We start from the raw sequence: 309 nt of genomic DNA on the forward strand, positions 1-309 counted from the left end.
CCACGGGAGTTGTAGTGCGGCGGCGCCGGCCGGCCCGCCATCCCGCTCCCCTCGCCGCCGCCCCCGGCCCGCGGCCCCGCTCTCGCGAGGCTTGGGGGGCGGGCGCGCTCTGGGGCGGGGGGCGCCGCCGCCGCCGCCGTGGGGATGTTGGGCGCGGGCGCGGTTCCCCCGCGTGACGTCACAGCGCATTGTTGTGAGCGCGGCGGAGCATCCCTCAAGCTGTCACAGCTGTGCCGCCGCCGCGGGGAGCCTCTGCCCCCACCCTCCTCCTCCTTCTCCTCCTCCTCCTCCGCCCCCGCCCCTCCCGCC

The sequence above is a fragment of the Pyrgilauda ruficollis genome, unplaced genomic scaffold (genome assembly GCF_017590135.1).
Source record: "Pyrgilauda ruficollis isolate IOZ18807 unplaced genomic scaffold, ASM1759013v1 scaffold41, whole genome shotgun sequence".
Taxonomy (NCBI): domain Eukaryota; kingdom Metazoa; phylum Chordata; class Aves; order Passeriformes; family Passeridae; genus Pyrgilauda; species Pyrgilauda ruficollis.